This window comes from Pelecanus crispus, chromosome 25 (genome assembly GCF_030463565.1).
Source record: "Pelecanus crispus isolate bPelCri1 chromosome 25, bPelCri1.pri, whole genome shotgun sequence".
Taxonomy (NCBI): domain Eukaryota; kingdom Metazoa; phylum Chordata; class Aves; order Pelecaniformes; family Pelecanidae; genus Pelecanus; species Pelecanus crispus.
In genome coordinates this window covers 1,371,504-1,390,673 of record NC_134667.1, presented here as the reverse complement: position 1 = coordinate 1,390,673, position 19,170 = coordinate 1,371,504, and the positions used below count along the sequence as shown (strand labels likewise).

Below are 19,170 nucleotides of genomic sequence, written 5' to 3'. Positions count from 1 at the left end.
ACATCAAGGCTTGCCCCAGAGGAAGGTGGGATGAGATTTACTGTTGTTCTGCATGGAAGCACAGCACACAGCAAACCTGGTCAGGTTTAAGCACTAGCAATTTTACTGGGCTTTTGCTGCCTTCTGCAGACCTCTCATCTGTTAACATGCCAAACCTCCCAGCCCCCTGCCTTTCAAGATGGCTTATTTTGGCTTGCACTAGAGTATCAGTCAGCACCTGCACTGCTGAACCCTCGTAGACATTAGCGTGCTCCTCACAGCTCCATACCACTGTACCCTGTGGGAAGTGAGGCTCAGGGTCAGCAGTGCTGCACAGGTATGTCCTGGAAGGCAGCACAATGGGAATATATATATGAGACTGGTGGGGGAAAGGTCGAGTATCGACACTGGGAAACGTGATGGCCGTTCAGTGTCTGCAGCAGGATCCGGGCAGACACAGAACTGAGCAGCAACTCTCTTTGGAGACCATGAGGCAATGGGTACCCTCACTCCTGCAACCCACTCTAGATGACATCCCACTTCTCGCATCCTTGCCCTCCTTTTCCCATCCAGCTTTCCAGACTGTGGGAATCATCCTCTGAGGGCAAGACAAGAGAAAGTGCTCCTTGCTGAACCGCCACCATTTCCTCCACTGAAATCACCCCAGCTCTGCACACAAGGACACATGTCAGCGGCATCAGTTCACTCCCATCCTGCTCCCCACATACCCCTTGGATGACTTGAATGAAGTCTGCTCCTGGGATTGTCCTAGTGCTCACCCCAGCCTCCCTGAAGAAGTTGACTATCGGCCACTTCTATTTGCGTGGGAGGTTATGCAGTGTGACAAGATCCTGGGGGGACGGTGCACAAAGAAGGGGGGTGCTGCCCTTCCCCCAGGGCCGTCAACTCTCTGCTGGCAAGCACTGGAAAAGCTTAGGAAACACCCTGAGAGCACCCTTACCCAGAGTCACCGGGCCAGGAGGTGTGACACCATCTGGGGCAACTCTACTGATCTCTTCTTTTCTCTCTAGTCTTCCCTTTCTTCTGATGGTTTCCGTCAGCAGGGTTTGCTCCTGAGTTCTTGCAGATGCAGACAGAAACCCTTCTGTTATGGCCCAGGAACTAATTCACCCATGAGCTATTTTTCAGAAAGGGCTATGGTTTCTTGTCTGACATAAGCAACGCCCAAACAGAGTTTCTGATGCACCTCCTGAGCGCAGGGATGCATACAACGGATTGCTAAGACTCAGAGTAACTCACATCATTTAAGAACCCACAACAGGCAGCTGAAGGTGAAAAAGAGCACAAAGAAAGGGGTCTTTTCAGAATCACTATTTCTTTTTCATATCCATATTTTCCTCACCGCGGGGATGAAACACAGGCTCTGCAGCCCCTGCAGTCAAATACAGTTCTGCGGGATAGGGGGGAGAAGAAAGTAGAGAGACCTGAACAGGAAATTTTCAAATCTGTGAAGAACCAAGTAGAAACCGTTCCAAAGTGTAGCATAAATTTACAGAAATTTAAACCTGATGGAGCTGAGTAGCAGAAGTATTACAGAGAACTAGAGGGGAGCACTGCAATCAAAATGGTAAGCAACACAGACAGCTCTAACTGCACATTTTCACTTGATTGCCTTAAATGAAACAGGCTTGGGATCCCGACTGCTAACTTCACCCTGGAATAGTCCCATTCCTCATCTGAAAGCTACTGTGCGCCTGGCTGAGGGCAGACACAACGCACACAGACAGCAATCACAGCTAAATGCTGCACTTTCCTTGGTCACGTTTCCTTGGGAATAATACATCTTAAAAACCCAAAACCTGTTACTGCAAGAACCAGGAAGAAAAAAAATCCCTAACCGGTTGACTGGAACTTCTTGGCTGTGGTAAAACCATCCACCCTCTGCAGCCCCACTTCCCAAAAGCCGGCAGCACAGCTTGGGTGGGAGGAAAGGCACTAATCAGACCTTGGGGCCGAGAGAGGGTCACAACAAGCATGTGCCAAGGGAGCTGCATCCAACCGCTAGCATTTCCCACTTGCTTCACTTGCTTCTCTGACAACAAAGCCCCAGAGTGTGCTCTCACCTGGCAGAAGAAACAACTTCCATGTCTGGAAATGCCGATTTATAAAAGGCTGTCAACAGAGGTGGGGCTGACCATGAGCACGAGACCCACATGCAGGCCTGGGGACAGCAAAGGCACCTGCTCTGTCCCCACCACAGCACGCCCGCTCCACAGCCTGCAGCCGTCTCTTGGAGAGGAGGCCACTCCGCCTTCCCCTGCCCTGCGCACATCAGACACCCACCTCCAGCTCTCAGGGCGCGGGCTGGCGACCCTCGGGGCAGCAGCAGGAGCCGCTCGGACCCTGCCTGTGGCCTTGGCCCTGGGGCTGAGCACTCGCGGCTGGGCTGGGGAGCTGGGCCATGCTGGGGCCCAGGGCACTGAGGTCTCCAGGTCCCTGTCCCCAGGCCCACCCGCACGGGGAGATTCCTGCTCCTCCTTCTCCCGCCCCCGCAGCTCCCCGGCCCCCCCCCCCCCCGCTCCCCCCCCCCCCATTTCTCCTCAGGCTGCTCGGCCTCTGCCCCCTCCGGCCCCGCCCCAGGCTGCCTGGGACTGACAGGCCGCCTCCGGCTCCGCTCATTGGCTCAGCTGTGGCCAATGGCGGGGCTGTTGCCAGGCGGGCACAGGCAGCCCGCGCCTCTCCTCCCAGGGCTGCCCTGCGCCCGCTGCCCCCCAGCCCGCAGCGGCTCCTCAGCCCGCCGGGACACTGGGCCTGCGGAGAGACGGCCTGCGAGAAGGGCCATGGCCCTGGGGCTGTTCTCTCAGCAGCGCAAGGGCTGTGCACAGCCCTGCCCTCCCTCAGGGCTCTCCAGCCCACCTCCCAAATTGCCAACGTCCGGGGGTTTCTCCCACGCCAAAGGTGCCAGCAGCCAAAGCTCTGGCAGGCCCTCACCCTCCCTTGGTGCCGCTTCCACAGCACCACAAACACGGGGGCTCCGGCATTGCCTTGCCTCCCTACGGCCCTGACATCGCTCGCACGCTCAGTCGAGACAAAAAAAAAAGACAAAACAAAAAGAAAAATCACTTTTATAAAAAGAAAAAGAAAAAAAAAAGCAGCAGGAGAAAATCACATACTCCCTGCAAGTAACCATTAAAAAAAAAAAATTTGACTCCCAGGGAGCATGGCATTTTCTACTGCTGCACCAGACTTACTATTTTTAATTTTTTTTACACCCTAATCTACCCAATAATTAGCATTCCAGCCAGGACTACTGACATTACACCCACCACCGCCCCCCCCAGATTACCATCACCGCTCACTAATCCCAGCTAGAATGCAAACTACATCACCATTAGGAAACTTCACCAATCAAATATGCAAACAAGAGTCAACAAATCTGTTAACCGACCTGCACACCAGCACTCCTACACACAAACAAAATAACATCTACACCCATAAACCCAAGTAAAAACACCCACTGCAAAACAAAAGGCACATCCAGCACACAAAGGCTCAACAAAAGGAGCGAACAACCTAAAAAACCAACACCACGCTCTGCCCGTGCAGGACTCCCAAACCTACCGGCAAACAGCTGTGGGCCATCCCTGGGAGCCGGACCATGGAGCTGCACTTCCGGGTACGAGAGGGGCTTCCGGTCTGCCGCTCTGTACCCCGCAGGGCCGACTCTATAGGCCGTACCATGGAGTTGGACCTCCAGAGCGAACTCAATGGTGCAGGTCATAGAGAGGAGCTTCCGGTTTCCAACTCTACGATCCAGAAGTTCCTCTCCATGGTCCGGAACGCCTCCAGCATTACTGGGAGTCACAGCACCAAAAAAAAGTGACTGGCCCCAATATGACCGGAAGTCCCCCCAAACACAACCAGTTAGGGGTTTAGGGCCATAATTTAGGGGTCTGGGCCTGCTTCACGGAGGGAGGGGAGGGGAGGGGAGGGGAGGGGAGGGGAGCGGAGCGGAGCGGAGCGGAGCGGAGCTGAGCTGAGCTTCCCTGGAATTGCTCTGGATTGGCAAGGCTTTCCGAAAATGCAGGTCTGTCTGCGCTGCCAGTAGGCACTGACCTAAGTCGGAAGAAGTCATTCCTTCTGACGAACAAACTTGATGTTTTCTAAACATTTCTGAATTCCAAAGTGATTGGTTGTCATCTTTCCCCACTCATTCTCTTTCACACAAGTCTTTGGCTTTTGGTGGGAGAAGAGGTAAACACGTTCCCTGTAAAAATTCATATGATCAAAAAAGTGAACAAAATTCAGATGTTTTTAATTTTTTTTTTTTTTTTTTTTGTCTGTGAAGGCATTCAGCATGTAACAAGGAATTAGATTTTAGGTGTTTCTGTATTGTTTATAATGATACAGATTTGCTCCCACTGTTTTAGCACTGGAGTTTGGGTGGATATCAAATGATTAAATCTCAGGGAAATTTAAAAAGGCAATTCTGTTTCCTCGGGAATACCGTGTTGCAGCACACAGTCTCTAGGTCACCACTTGCTAAAATAAATATGCTAACACTGTGGTTTTGTGTCCTTTAGAAACTTGCATCTTTAAAAAAAAATTGAAAGTGAATACATATTGACTTATGGACCTTTCAGAAACATACATTACAACACAGGTATTATTTTTCTCAAATGGTGGCTGGATTACTACTTGCAGATCATCTATATTTTACACGCATCCATGAGCCAGTATGAACAAAAACTAGTTTTTGTTTTCAAAACATATAGCATAATAGGGCTTTTTTTCTGTGACTTAACCACCTTATTCACCTGAGTCCAGCACACAGAAATTATCATTCAATGTGTTTATCTCTGTGCCTCAAAGAAACCTGTAACACTTATGAAGAAAATAGTTGTTTTCCTGTGCCTTAAGGAAGACTTCTTCTTTATGGATGAATGTTAAGTATAGCTCTTGAGAAATACAGGTATGTGTTCGTATCATAGTAGGAAAAAAGAAGTATGATCATTCAGTTTTATACATGGTTTAATTTTTAACTGATCCCATGTGAAAGAACCTGTAGGAAACTGCATTATTTTCAGTTATAACAACACTGTTCTAAACTTGGCTATTACCCCAAAAGCCCAAGTACAGTAAGGGGCAAGAAAGGAGAACCTCACAACTTTTTTCACTGTCAAATTAGAGGATCAAAATGTTATTTCCAACAGGCATTGCTGCATTCTAATAAAAAAACTATTTTGGTTGCTTTTATTCACTTTGCTTGTCACATCATTTAAATTGTATTTCAGGTAAGTTGTCTAGTGTCTGAAGTATGTTACAGCTGTACCGCAGTTCTCGCTTACACTACAGCCGCCAGCAGCTAACAGCCCTTCCAGCTCAGCAGCACCAAGGCCTGTGTTACTGTTCTCTGCAAGTGCGTTGGTCTTAAGCATTTAGATACTATCCAGTAGTAACAGTATATCAGCTTCAGAGAGTGTGGCCTCTTTCACTACTACACTCCTAATCAAGTAAATGTTCAATTAGGATGATTCAAATGAAAGTGTGTAGCTTTTCCTTACGAATGACTTACAGCATCACATTTATTTAAGATCCGGTATTATTTAAACCCATTATTCCCATTATACTGATGGAAACTTCAGTATATATACTTAACTAAATTTGCAGCAAGAACAGCTGAGAAGGAGAAATTTTTGTGAGATTTTTTTTTTTCTTTTACATTGGATAGGCCCTTCTTTCAGCACTGGCAGAATCACTTCCCTAGAGTTCTTGGGGAAATTGCTCAGTGCTGGTGAGGCCGAACCTAGAGTGCTGTGTCCAGTGCTGGGATCCCCATGTCCAAGGCATGAATGTACTGGAGAGAGTCCCGGAATGGGCCACGATGATGATGAAGGGTCTGGAGCATGAGGCTGAGGGAACTGGGACTGTTTAGCCTGTTGAAGGCTCACGGGCATCTTATCAATGTGCATGACTGCCTCGTGGGATGGAAGCAGAGGGAGCCCGGCACTCCTCAGGTAGAGCCCACCGATGGGGCAAGAGGCAATGGGCACAAATTAAAACACATGAAATCCCACCTGAATACAAGAAAACACACTTTTTTTTTTTTTTTTTTTTTACCGTGAGGGTGGGTCAAACACTGGCACAGGTTGCCCAGATAGGTTGTGGAGTCTCCATCCTTGAAGACAGTCAAAACCCAACAGGACATGGTCCTGGGAAACGGGCTCGGGGTGGCCCTGCCTGAGCGGGTTGGGCAGCAGGTGACCTCCAGAGCTCCCTTCCCACCTGAGCCCTCCTGTCAGTTCATCCGCAGCTAGTCACCGAAATGCCCTTGCATCATACGGTCCCTGTCACCCCATATGACGTTTACATTGCTTAATGAAGTGCTTAATGGCTGTAAACCGCCATCTTACTGACCTGCGGGAAGAGCAATACTATGACGTGCTGGACAAGTATTTGCTGTATTTAAAAGAACACCCAACACCCCCACCATGAAAACCTCACAAAAAAACCCAACACCCCGCCCATAAGCCCCACCCCGAAAAAACAAACCTAAAAAAAAATCTTATTTTCAATTGCTCTATGGCAACAAGCATTATAGATATTTTTTCATTTATAGTCTCAAAACGGTGTTCCCGTCCGCTACGGGTCACGTCTGCCAGAGCCCAACGCTAGCAATTAACAGCGCAATCAGAATAATCAGTTTTAATCAAAAGGCAAAGGGGTTTATTTCTGAAGAGAAGTGCACTTACCGTCACCCGCTCGGGGCTGAGCTCTAGGACCGGCTCCTCCACAGACCCGCGACGACCTGGGCGGTGCGACGGGCAGGGCGGGGCCTTCCCTACCTGGGCGTCCCCGCCTGAGCGCAAACTCCGCCCGGCCGCGGCGCTGCCTCAGTGCGCCAGCGCGGGTCAGGCGAACGGTAAGGGGCAGCTATGGTGGGGTCCTTCCCGGGGAGGCCTCTTGCCCCGCCCCGCGGGGTGACGCTCTTTCCGGCGCGGGCGACGGAGGTGGGTGCTGCGCAGCGCGTGGCGGGGAAAGGGCCCGGCCCGGCCTGGCCGAGCCTGCAGCCCTGGGGCGGCGCGGGGGCTTCGACCCCGGCGGTTCCAGATTCAGCGGTGCGGCGGGAAGGGGCAGAGAGGCACAGCCCGCCCGCGCCGGCGGCTGAGACCGCGGGGAGGCGGCCGAAGAGGGAGGGGATCGGAGTCACGGCACTTTTTGTTGGTATTAAAAATAAAACCAATCCAAAAAAACAAAAAAAAACCGAAGAACTTCATTTCATTCCCTACAGCGCTACATTCCGTGCCCCCGGGCACGGAAACTGGCACCAGAGCCGACGTTTTGTTGGTGCTTTTTAAGGGTGACGCCGCGCAAGGATGCGATGCGAAGACCTGATGCCCGAGCAAGTTACTTTTGGAGAAACGCGTGTCCTGGGTAGCTTCGTGTGGGACCAGGCAAGGTGACTGTGTAAGTATTGACTTACTTCAGCGCAGCTGCGCTCTTAGGAAGAGGAGCAACCCTTCCTCCCTCCCGTGTTGAGAGTTAGGGCGTGGGTGCGTGCTCCCCAGCTGCTCCTCTCTTGCCCTGCGGTCGCCCGTGACGTACCAAGGGAGCTGCTCGGTTAGTTCCCGTGGGTCTGTGATGGGTGTTGGCGTGTATTATCGGAGCATAAATCCGAAGATGGTCAGTTCAGTTGAGCTCTAGAATGACTCCGAGACCTGGGAAGCGACCTTCTTGTTGCTCCTTCATCTGCAAGGAGAGTGCAGCTGTATTTGCACGTGGCGCTCTCGATGGGAGAAGGTACTGAGTGTGGCCGCAGCGCTGTTGTGTGCTTGCTCGGGCTGATAAACGCTGCGACTAGCGTTGGTTTTTGTAGTTGTGGGTTACCAGATGTAGCCCACAACAACTGGATTCTGGTTCCGGGAGGTGGAAAATGTCAGTAGCTGCTTATGTCGGGAGTGGGGGGGCGGGGGGGTGCGGGGAAAGGTGCAGTTATTTTTAGTGTCCCCGAGAGAACTGGAGGCACTGTTGCTTGTGGCTGTTGTTGCTGTGCTGAAAACATGCAGGTTATAAGTACGGTATACAAGAAAAAGACGCTTATGGGTAGCGTAGGTAAACAGTAGCGGGGAGGGGGGGGGGGGAGAGAGAGAGAGAGAGAGAGAGGGACCCAGGCATGCATAGGAGAATTCCCTTCCTAGTGCCAGTTGAGATTGTGGCAGCTTTGGCATTTGACAGTAAGTTTCGTGGAGGGTTATTCTTGTTATTTTTGAGACTCGTTGGGGCGGTGATGTGGGTGTTAGTTTGGATGCCAAGATAATAGCTGAGGATCTGAAGTGATTTGGTGCCTTACTGCTTGCATGTGTTTAACTTGACGTTGAGCTCGATACTTCTGGACTAGACAATAGAGGGCAGGGGAGGAAACGTAGTAGTGTGGGTGCGTACACACGCCCGTGCCCGTACGCGTGCACGCGTACGTGCAGGCACGCTTCGTGCATGTGATCTGCGTGGGTGGTCGGTACCTCCTCAGTTGTTAATGGGCTGGAAAACATCTGCTGCGCTGCAAACTTTGTAAATGTTCCCCAAGGCATTTTCATTGCTCTGTTTTGATGCTGCGCTTATGTGTTTCAGGACTAAAATGCTGCCCTGCTTAGGGGCGCAGTCTGCCGGAGTCTTTGAGGATGAGCGGCGTTTCCTGGGGGCGGACAGCAATGGACCTCGTGGGACAGCTGCACCGAACGAAGACAGGCGAAATTCTGGCATTCATTGACCCGTGTCAGCACAGATGTGGTGCAGTTAAGTGGCAGCACAGGTCAGGATCCTCATCTTCTGTCGACCCTCAGCACGTCCAGGTAAACGTAACGGGGTACCCGTAGAAACAACCACTTGCCATTAATGGTCTTGATGACTGCAGACTTGGGAACCGGGTGCTGTTGGATACCAATGGCAAAAACTATTAGCGAATGATCTAGCGGGTGAAATTTTAGGATTCGTCTCAAGGGGAAAACCAAAAAAACCCAATCCAAACAAAAGCAGATGCAGGAACATTGTGCTTCTGATGTTGCTTTACCAGTGATTTCGTCTGCATTCTTGATGAATTTTGTAGCTGTCTGTCCGAAATATTTCCTAGGATTTCTTAGGTACAGGTTTTACTGGAGTGTTGTAGATAATTACTTCTGGATTTTACGAATTCTTCTTGGTGCGCGTTGAGGTGAAAGGTGCGTGCGGCCAGAGGTAGAGTAAAGGTTTGGATTTTGTAGGTATTGATACACACAGGAATATATGACTGTCTGTTATACTATATATTTAAATAATTCTGTCATGTTTATGTAAAGTATATTTATGCAGTACCGGTCCTTTTTACGTGCAGTGTGTTTACGCTTTAGTACTATACCAAAGAAGCGTTGCGATAGTCAGTTCTTATGTTGTCTCTGTCAAGTCTTCTTTCTTCCTGTATAACCTCAAAATGACAGCGGTCTGTTCAGCAATTATTTGTTTGGTGTGTACTTCTCGCCTGAGAGGCCGGACTCGGCCTCAATCGTATTTGTTCGCCGTAGCTATCTCTGTTGCAGGTCACATTTCTCACTGTCTGTTCTGTCTTTCACTTTCCTTCTCGTGCAAACCGTGGTGACAAACAGTAAGCAGAAGGCTCCCCTGCTTCCAGCTGGTGGCTTGGTTGCTCGCATAATGTATCTCCAGTGCCATTTCAAGGAAGGAAGACATTGGCGGTGTTACAAGTACATAAGGTGGTAGCGTCCTGTTTTAGGAGGAAAGTGTGTTGCGTTTGAAACCCTTGGGTAGGACAGGAGGAGGCTGCCTTCTTGGGTCCGTGATGAGTCTTGGCATGTATTATCTGATCTAGAGTTGATGTCTGTTACCATTTTAGCTCTAGAATTACGCTGAGACCCAGGAAAGCCCAGTTTTTGTGACCCTGGAGCTTTTCCAAAGTGTGGAATCAAATTCCTGTCACAGCCTCTTAACGCAGGTTGAGGAGAAGGGGGCGCAGTTTGAGTCGTCTTACGTTCGCGTGTTAGCGAGGTGTAGTTCTTGGCGTAATACTGGCTGTTCCTAGGAGGTGCTTTGACGTGAACTGAACGCAGCCCTGCGTACCCAAAGCTGAACAGTGCTAGCAAATGCGAATGTAGAGACTTGGTGGTAGACTTAACCTGCCTGTCTTAACGAGCACGCGTGTTCTTGATTCCCAAACACTGTTCAGTCCCACCTGCGCACCCAGAATGTTTGAAGGGTCATGTCGCATCTTCCTTTGATTGCAATGAACAGTCAGGTGTTCAGATTTGCTTTTTAGGGAGAAAAAGCAATGATGATATCTTGTCTGCTGGCGTTTGTTATATTATTTCTGAAATGCAAGAAGAGCTCAACCGAAGGAGTGTGATACCTGCTGTAGCAGAGGAGTGTGTGTGTTTTCTTTCTTTTGGTTTGTGGATTTTTTTTTTTTTTTTTAAGAAGACACGGCTCGCATCAGTTTGACCCCCAAATTAGATTGTTGTGAAATTTGTGGCCAGGTTCAACTTCACACGTTGACTCGGGGTATTAATTGCTCAACGTGTGTGTTAGGAGAGGTCTGCTGGTGTGGACATGACCAGCAGTCACTCCTCTGCAGGTGTGGCTTGTTCTGGTTCAGCTTCCAAGTGTGAGTGTGCAAAAGAAAATTTGCAACCGTAGTCAGTCTTGCTCTAAAATGAAGAGTAGTTCCTACTTCTGCCCAGATACCTGGGAGAGCGGCAGGAACACTTTAGGCAGGCCAAGAGTTGTGCCCCAGTATTCCTGAGAGTCCAGAGCTCTGCAGTTATGTCCATCCAGTAGGGCACTACAGGTGAGGTTTAAGGTCCCATAGCTCTTTGCAAGTTAGACTGTTTGAGTTTATGTGGATGTGTACCTGGATACATACACCAGCTGAAAAGGAGCTGTTTTCTTTTATGCGCAGTAAACGCGCAGATCGCTGGCGTTGTAACGTGCACTTGTAGATTATTGAGGAAATTATCGGTGGGACGGACAGGAAACAGTACAGGGGCACTTCTTAGTTAGGTCGTGTTTTGTTCAGTGTAGAACCTGTTTTTAATTAGCGCACGCTACAATCATCGTAATGTAGACTCTGGCTTTAGAAAGTCCACGTGCCCCTCGCTCAGTCCTCGGAGGAGGAGGAACAGCGGAGGTGGTGTCCCGGTGCTGTAGCTGACGGTGTGGTGAGGGCGTTTCCCCCTTCCCGTCCCGTCACGGTGCAGGCGTCCCCGGTATTGCACCGGGGGGTACTGGTCACAAATCCGTCAGGGATGCCCATTGACAAGGTGCCTTCCTTGTTTGCCAAGTGCCTGTCCCTTAGTTAAAGTAAATGAAGAAATAGGTAGACGGATCTGAGAAGCTGGCTAGGGACTTGGGAGGTTATAATTTGGGGACGGGGGCGTAAAAAAACCAACCCCAAGCCCACCAACCACAAACCCAAGGCCAACAGGTACTTAGTATTTTGAGTAATGCAAATTAGGCGGCCTTCCTTCTTCCCACCCTAGAAAGGTCTGGAAAGTCCCTGTTATTTGGGAGGCTGGCAAACCACTTCTCTGTTAGAGGTGAGGAGGAGGCACTCACTGCCGGACTTAGAGCATTTCTCCGTCTCTAGAATTTTTCCGCTTGCTTTTAAAAAGTCATGGCATAGCCAGTCAGATGGCCGGTGTTCATGCCAGAAGGTGGTCTTCCCCTTAGCTTAAAAGTATACATCTGTAGCTTGGTTTTCCCTCCAGACAGAGTGTTTATAGCTGTCCATCTAATTTTCATGACTAGAGGCGTACTTGATCTTGCGTCCCTGTTTGAAGTTTGCACGCCCCTGTCTTACAGGGTAGTAGTGAAATGGGTTATCCCTTTGGCCACAGCTAGGTCTCGGTAGTTCATTAGAAGTTTGTCAGAGTAGGTGGTGTCCTTTGTGGTAACTTGACAACAGGCGATGAGTGGCGGGGCCCGGGGGAGTCACGGCAGCGTACGCTCGGTTTGCACGCTCAGGCTTGTACTTGACGTTACATTGATACGTTGGCTGTTTTGCTCCCCAACGGGGTTTTGGGGAGGCCTGGTAACAACAAAGGCCCCCGCAGCTGAGAAGTTCCGAAGGAGACTGAAAGATAGAGATTAATTTGAGAAAAGACAATGAGACTCTTGCGTTATGGCGGGTACAAAATAGCAGATTAGCAACGTAGCAAGATAAGCGAATATTACAAATCTCTTAAGTGGCTAAAATGACGCTTTTGGAAGTAGTATTGATGTAATTCTCCTGTTGTGTTTTCATATGATTGATGAATGAGCGAGTTGCGTTACTTCGTTGTAACTTTGTCCTCACAACAACCAAAAAAGCCTGCTGTCGTTTGGCTGCTTATGATCAAGAATTCTGTTGTGTGGGAAATGGGTATTTGTGTCTAATTACAGACTCTACTCTTTAGCGGCCTTTGTACCCTTTTGGCTGAAAAGGGTACCTAAGCCCAGCAGTCGTAGAGCACAAGTCATTGTATGTAGGTAGTGTGATGTAATCCGTGAAAACTAATTTGATCTTGGATCGTGAGATAAAAATTAAGTAATTATTGACTATATTGCACATCCCCTCGCTGTTAAAAATAAAATATTGCAGAATTCCACACATGGGTGTGTACGGAAGGGTTAAAAGATGGAATTTTGGTCCGTGGATGGACACTGGGTGAGAAGTAGATAGCCGAGGAATGCAGTTAGCACGAGAGACAGATAATTTATGGTTTGAAATGCTGACCGTAGAGATAAAGAGCTGAGAAACGTTAGGGAGGATGTGCAGCTGTGGAGATACAAGGGTACGGCTCACTATTGTGCTTGCTTTGCAAGCATCCTGCTATTGGCTTGAGCATAGTCGGTACGTGACTGCTGGGCTATGGTAATATGCCGCGTGAACAAAGCCCGTGAACCAACAGACGGGATGACTGTGTCGCGTGAGGCGCGCCTGGCCAGCGGGCGCACGCGCCGTAGGCTCCCTTTGTTGCAACCGAGGCGTGTTTTCGGCACGCGCTGGCCGTGTGTGTCGAGACCCGTTTCCTCTGCCGTGTAAGTACCGGGATTTCCCGAAGAGGGGTGGGCCGGTGTACGGCGAGGTCACCGTTGCCTCCGAGGGGACGCCCACGTAAAGCTGGCACCTACCGACCGCTGGGCTGAGCTCGCAGCGCAAGACGGCACAAGACTGTACGGATGGACCGTCTTCCTCACGGTCCTTGGGTCAGTAAGGCTGTTGCTTTGCTGAACGCTTGTAGGGTAGTTAATCAAGTCTTTTGTGCTGCTGGATAGTCTGTGTGTGTGCGTGCCATTCTTTCCCCGGGAATCCTCGAAACCACTCTAAAACAATGGGGTTGGACTAGATGATCTCAAGAAGTCCCTTCCAACCTCAGTGATCCTGTGAGTGTGTTCAGTTATGAAAGTAAGGGAGCACCTTGTAGGACTGTGTTTCAGCCTGCAAATACAGTAGGAACGTTCTTCAAGTAGTGGTGTCAGAATAGAGATGGCGTAAGGGTTTGGAGAGCGTTTGAGATGGTTATTGACGAAGGCATTGGAGCATCACGCCGCGGGGCGGGGCAGGAGGCGGTGCCCAGCAGGACCCTGCTGTAGTGGCCCTGGGTGGCCGCCTGCCCCCGGGGAGGCCTCGGGGTCTGCGTCGGGCCCCCTCGGCGGGGTCTGGGTCATCTGCTGGTTGGGGTGGTCCGTGGTGAGCTGGTGGTTCACCTCAGCCTTGTTGGGGGGTTTTGCCAGGCCAGAAAGCGAGGCAGGAAGGGTGCCCGCGGCCAGGGTGGCAGGAGAAGGGTCTGTGCCCAAACAGGCAGTTAGTGCTGATGAGTTGGCCACATTGCCCCCGGGCACGGAAACTGGCACCAGAGCCGACGTTTTGTTGGTGCTTTTTAAGGGTGACGCCGCGCAAGGATGCGATGCGAAGACCTGATGCCCGAGCAAGTTACTTTTGGAGAAACGCGTGTCCTGGGTAGCTTCGTGTGGGACCAGGCAAGGTGACTGTGTAAGTATTGACTTACTTCAGCGCAGCTGCGCTCTTAGGAAGAGGAGCAACCCTTCCTCCCTCCCGTGTTGAGAGTTAGGGCGTGGGTGCGTGCTCCCCAGCTGCTCCTCTCTTGCCCTGCGGTCGCCCGTGACGTACCAAGGGAGCTGCTCGGTTAGTTCCCGTGGGTCTGTGATGGGTGTTGGCGTGTATTATCGGAGCATAAATCCGAAGATGGTCAGTTCAGTTGAGCTCTAGAATGACTCCGAGACCTGGGAAGCGACCTTCTTGTTGCTCCTTCATCTGCAAGGAGAGTGCAGCTGTATTTGCACGTGGCGCTCTCGATGGGAGAAGGTACTGAGTGTGGCCGCAGCGCTGTTGTGTGCTTGCTCGGGCTGATAAACGCTGCGACTAGCGTTGGTTTTTGTAGTTGTGGGTTACCAGATGTAGCCCACAACAACTGGATTCTGGTTCCGGGAGGTGGAAAATGTCAGTAGCTGCTTATGTCGGGAGTGGGGGGGGCGGGGGGGTGCGGGGAAAGGTGCAGTTATTTTTAGTGTCCCCGAGAGAACTGGAGGCACTGTTGCTTGTGGCTGTTGTTGCTGTGCTGAAAACATGCAGGTTATAAGTACGGTATACAAGAAAAAGACGCTTATGGGTAGCGTAGGTAAACAGTAGCGGGGGGGGGGGGGGGGGGGAGAGAGAGAGAGAGAGAGAGGGACCCAGGCATGCATAGGAGAATTCCCTTCCTAGTGCCAGTTGAGATTGTGGCAGCTTTGGCATTTGACAGTAAGTTTCGTGGAGGGTTATTCTTGTTATTTTTGAGACTCGTTGGGGCGGTGATGTGGGTGTTAGTTTGGATGCCAAGATAATAGCTGAGGATCTGAAGTGATTTGGTGCCTTACTGCTTGCATGTGTTTAACTTGACGTTGAGCTCGATACTTCTGGACTAGACAATAGAGGGCAGGGGAGGAAACGTAGTAGTGTGGGTGCGTACACACGCCCGTGCCCGTACGCGTGCACGCGTACGTGCAGGCACGCATCGTGCATGTGATCTGCGTGGGTGGTCGGTACCTCCTCAGTTGTTAATGGGCTGGAAAACATCTGCTGCGCTGCAAACTTTGTAAATGTTCCCCAAGGCATTTTCATTGCTCTGTTTTGATGCTGCGCTTATGTGTTTCAGGACTAAAATGCTGCCCTGCTTAGGGGCGCAGTCTGCCGGAGTCTTTGAGGATGAGCGGCGTTTCCTGGGGGCGGACAGCAATGGACCTCGTGGGACAGCTGCACCGAACGAAGACAGGCGAAATTCTGGCATTCATTGACCCGTGTCAGCACAGATGTGGTGCAGTTAAGTGGCAGCACAGGTCAGGATCCTCATCTTCTGTCGACCCTCAGCACGTCCAGGTAAACGTAACGGGGTACCCGTAGAAACAACCACTTGCCATTAATGGTCTTGATGACTGCAGACTTGGGAACCGGGTGCTGTTGGATACCAATGGCAAAAACTATTAGCGAATGATCTAACGGGTGAAATTTTAGGATTCATCTCAAGGGGAAAACCAAAAAAACCCAATCCAAACAAAAGCAGATGCAGGAACATTGTGCTTCTGATGTTGCTTTACCAGTGATTTCGTCTGCATTCTTGATGAATTTTGTAGCTGTCTGTCCGAAATATTTCCTAGGATTTCTTAGGTACAGGTTTTACTGGAGTGTTGTAGATAATTACTTCTGGATTTTACGAATTCTTCTTGGTGCGCGTTGAGGTGAAAGGTGCGTGCGGCCAGAGGTAGAGTAAAGGTTTGGATTTTGTAGGTATTGATACACACAGGAATATATGACTGTCTGTTATACTATATATTTAAATAATTCTGTCATGTACCGGTCCTTTTTACGTGCAGTGTGTTTACGCTTTAGTACTATACCAAAGAAGCGTTGCGATAGTCAGTTCTTATGTTGTCTCTGTCAAGTCTTCTTTCTTCCTGTATAACCTCAAAATGACAGCGGTCTGTTCAGCAATTATTTGTTTGGTGTGTACTTCTCGCCTGAGAGGCCGGACTCGGCCTCAATCGTATTTGTTCGCCGTAGCTATCTCTGTTGCAGGTCACATTTCTCACTGTCTGTTCTGTCTTTCACTTTCCTTCTCGTGCAAACCGTGGTGACAAACAGTAAGCAGAAGGCTCCCCTGCTTCCAGCTGGTGGCTTGGTTGCTCGCATAATGTATCTCCAGTGCCATTTCAAGGAAGGAAGACATTGGCGGTGTTACAAGTGCATAAGGTGGTAGCGTCCTGTTTTAGGAGGAAAGTGTGTTGCGTTTGAAACCCTTGGGTAGGACAGGAGGAGGCTGCCTTCTTGGGTCCGTGATGAGTCTTGGCATGTATTATCTGATCTAGAGTTGATGTCTGTTACCATTTTAGCTCTAGAATTACTCTGAGACCCAGGAAAGCCCAGTTTTTGTGACCCTGGAGCTTTTCCAAAGTGTGGAATCAAATTCCTGTCACAGCCTCTTAACGCAGGTTGAGGAGAAGGGGGCGCAGTTTGAGTCGTCTTACGTTCGCGTGTTAGCGAGGTGTAGTTCTTGGCGTAATACTGGCTGTTCCTAGGAGGTGCTTTGACGTGAACTGAACGCAGCCCTGCGTACCCAAAGCTGAACAGTGCTAGCAAATGCGAATGTAGAGACTTGGTGGTAGACTTAACCTGCCTGTCTTAACGAGCACGCGTGTTCTTGATTCCCAAACACTTGTTCAGTCCCACCTGCGCACCCAGAATGTTTGAAGGGTCATGTCGCATCTTCCTTTGATTGCAATGAACAGTCAGGTATTCAGATTTGCTTTTTAGGGAGAAAAAGCAATGATGATATCTTGTCTGCTGGCGTTTGTTATATTATTTCTGAAATGCAAGAAGAGCTCAACCGAAGGAGTGTGATACCTGCTGTAGCAGAGGAGTGTGTGTGTTTTCTTTCTTTTGGTTTGTGGTTTGTTTTTTTTTTTTTTTTTTTTTTTTAAGAAGACACGGCTCGCATCAGTTTGACCCCCAAATTAGATTGTTGTGAAATTTGTGGCCAGGTTCAACTTCACACGTTGACTCGGGGTATTAATTGCTCAACGTGTGTGTTAGGAGAGGTCTGCTGGTGTGGACATGACCAGCAGTCACTCCTCTGCAGGTGTGGCTTGTTCTGGTTCAGCTTCCAAGTGTGAGTGTGCAAAAGAAAATTTGCAACCGTAGTCAGTCTTGCTCTAAAATGAAGAGTAGTTCCTACTTCTGCCCAGATACCTGGGAGAGCGGCAGGAACACTTTAGGCAGGCCAAGAGTTGTGCCCCAGTATTCCTGAGAGTCCAGAGCTCTGCAGTTATGTCCATCCAGTAGGGCACTACAGGTGAGGTTTAAGGTCCCATAGCTCTTTGCAAGTTAGACTGTTTGAGTTTATGTGGATGTGTACCTGGATACATACACCAGCTGAAAAGGAGCTGTTTTCTTTTATGCGCAGTAAACGCGCAGATCGCTGGCGTTGTAACGTGCACTTGTAGATTATTGAGGAAATTATCGGTGGGACGGAAAGGAAACAGTACAGGGGCACTTCTTAGTTAGGTCGTGTTTTGTTCAGTGTAGAACCTGTTTTTAATTAGCGCACGCTACAATCATCGTAATGTAGACTCTGGCTTTAGAAAGTCCACGTGCCCCTCGCTCAGTCCTCGGAGGAGGAGGAACAGCGGAGGTGGTGTCCCGGTGCTGTAGCTGACGGTGTGGTGAGGGCGTTTCCCCCTTCCCGTCCCGTCACGGTGCAGGCGTCCCCGGTATTGCACCGGGGGGTACTGGTCACAAATCCGTCAGGGATGCCCATTGACAAGGTGCCTTCCTTGTTTGCCAAGTGCCTGTCCCTTAGTTAAAGTAAATGAAGAAATAGGTAGACGGATCTGAGAAGCTGGCTAGGGACTTGGGAGGTTATAATTTGGGGACGGGGGCGTAAAAAAACCAACCCCAAGCCCACCAACCACAAACCCAAGGCCAACAGGTACTTAGTATTTTGAGTAATGCAAATTAGGCGGCCTTCCTTCTTCCCACCCTAGAAAGGTCTGGAAAGTCCCTGTTATTTGGGAGGCTGGCAAACCACTTCTCTGTTAGAGGTGAGGAGGAGGCACTCACTGCCGGACTTAGAGCATTTCTCCGTCTCTAGAATTTTTCCGCTTGCTTTTAAAAAGTCATGGCATAGCCAGTCAGATGGCCGGTGTTCATGCCAGAAGGTGGTCTTCCCCTTAGCTTAAAAGTATACATCTGTAGCTTGGTTTTCCCTCCAGACAGAGTGTTTATAGCTGTCCATCTAATTTTCATGACTAGAGGCGTACTTGATCTTGCGTCCCTGTTTGAAGTTTGCACGCCCCTGTCTTACAGGGTAGTAGTGAAATGGGTTATCCCTTTGGCCACAGCTAGGTCTCGGTAGTTCATTAGAAGTTTGTCAGAGTAGGTGGTGTCCTTTGTGGTAACTTGACAACAGGCGATGAGTGGCGGGGCCCGGGGGAGTCACGGCAGCGTACGCTCGGTTTGCACGCTCAGGCTTGTACTTGACGTTACATTGATACGTTGGCTGTTTTGCTCCCCAACGGGGTTTTGGGGAGGCCTGGTAACAACAAAGGCCCCCGCAGCTGAGAAGTTCCGAAGGAGACTGAAAGATAGAGATTAATTTGAGAAAAGACAATGAGACTCTTGCGTTATGGCGGGTACAAAATAGCAGATTAGCAACGTAGCAAGATAAGCGAATATTACAAATCTCTTAAGTGGCTAAAATGACGCTTTTGGAAGTAGTATTGATGTAATTCTCCTGTTGTGTTTTCATATGATTGATGAATGAGCGAGTTGCGTTACTTCGTTGTAACTTTGTCCTCACAACAACCAAAAAAGCCTGCTGTCGTTTGGCTGCTTATGATCAAGAATTCTGTTGTGTGGGAAATGGGTATTTGTGTCTAATTACAGACTCTACTCTTTAGCGGCCTTTGTACCCTTTTGGCTGAAAAGGGTACCTAAGCCCAGCAGTCGTAGAGCACAAGTCATTGTATGTAGGTAGTGTGATGTAATCCGTGAAAACTAATTTGATCTTGGATCGTGAGATAAAAATTAAGTAATTATTGACTATATTGCACATCCCCTCGCTGTTAAAAATAAAATATTGCAGAATTCCACACATGGGTGTGTACGGAAGGGTTAAAAGATGGAATTTTGGTCCGTGGATGGACACTGGGTGA

General features: G+C 49.6%; 1 long non-coding RNA gene, 2 other non-coding genes and 2 pseudogenes across 4 annotated transcripts in view; all 5 read left to right on the top strand.

The window, feature by feature from the left end:
* The first annotated feature begins 7,086 nt into the window (after positions 1-7,086).
* Positions 7,087-19,170, top strand: part of LOC142595975 (uncharacterized) — a 41,160-nt gene continuing 29,076 nt past the window's right edge. The window contains exons 1-4 of one of the 2 annotated variants that reach the window (XR_012831805.1): positions 7,087-7,407; positions 8,569-8,789; positions 13,850-13,957; positions 15,120-15,340. This is a non-coding gene — a long non-coding RNA (uncharacterized LOC142595975). Of the gene's footprint in view, positions 7,408-8,568; positions 8,790-12,985; positions 13,171-13,849; positions 13,958-15,119; positions 15,341-19,170 lie in introns of those variants that run through there. The other variant, XR_012831806.1, reaches the window with a different exon arrangement.
* On the top strand, positions 7,574-7,661 carry LOC142595989 (small nucleolar RNA SNORD45; annotated as a pseudogene).
* LOC142595980 (small nucleolar RNA SNORD45) lies at positions 9,762-9,846 on the top strand. Its single transcript, XR_012831811.1, has one exon. It is a non-coding gene; the product is annotated as a small nucleolar RNA SNORD45 (small nucleolar RNA).
* On the top strand, positions 14,124-14,211 carry LOC142595987 (small nucleolar RNA SNORD45; annotated as a pseudogene).
* On the top strand, positions 16,289-16,373 carry LOC142595979 (small nucleolar RNA SNORD45). The gene has a single exon (XR_012831810.1). It is a non-coding gene; the product is annotated as a small nucleolar RNA SNORD45 (small nucleolar RNA).